Raw genomic sequence first — 873 nt, 5'->3', positions numbered from 1 at the left:
ATACAAGAATCAAATTGACAACATCTGTAGAAAGAGACAATGGAGAAGCTCAACATTAACAGTCAGAAAAAGACCAGAGGTCTAATGGATCATACCATCAATTGTTCATATGTAAATTTAACTTGAAGGTGAAAAAAAAAATTAAAACAAGTCTGAAAAAGCCTAAATCTTACCTTGAGTACATCTCACCAGAATTTAGAGACCACTTGAAGAATAGAACTGCTACACTGAACACTAGCGACTGAAGACCAGAGGAGTTGTGGGAAGACATCAAGAACATCACACATGAAGAAAGCAAAAGACCGATGAAAAGACAGTAAAGGAAGAGAAGATCAGAATGGATGTAAAAAGAGACTCTAAAACTTGCTTTTGAATGGAGGAGCTAAAGTGAATGGAACAAATGTAAGAGAGCAGGAGTGGCAATATTAATTTCTGAACAAATTGACTTCAAGACAAAAACCACCATATGAGACAAAGAAGGGCATTATATAATGATTAAAGGATCAATTGAACATGAAGATATAACCCTAATAAATATCTATGGACCCAAAGAAAGAGCTCCAAAATACATAATTCAGAATTTAAAAGACTTGAACAGCCAAATAGATGACTCCACACTCATAGTGGGAGACTTTAATACACCACTTTCTTTGAAAGATAAAACAACTGGAAAGAAACTCAACAAAGATTCAGAAGAGCTAAACAATACAATCCACCAACTTGGCCTTATAGACATCTATAGAGCACTTCACACAACAGCAGCACAATATACATTCTTCTCCAGTGCACATGAAATTTTTCTATGATAGACCATATGTTAGGCCATAAAAAAAGCCTTAATAAATTTAAAAACATTGAAATACTGCAAAGCAT

This window comes from Orycteropus afer, unplaced genomic scaffold, assembly GCF_000298275.1.
Source record: "Orycteropus afer afer isolate SDZICR_OR568_19922 unplaced genomic scaffold, OryAfe1.0 scaffold00004, whole genome shotgun sequence".
NCBI lineage: Eukaryota > Metazoa > Chordata > Mammalia > Tubulidentata > Orycteropodidae > Orycteropus > Orycteropus afer.
Note: the sequence above shows the minus strand (reverse complement) of the source record.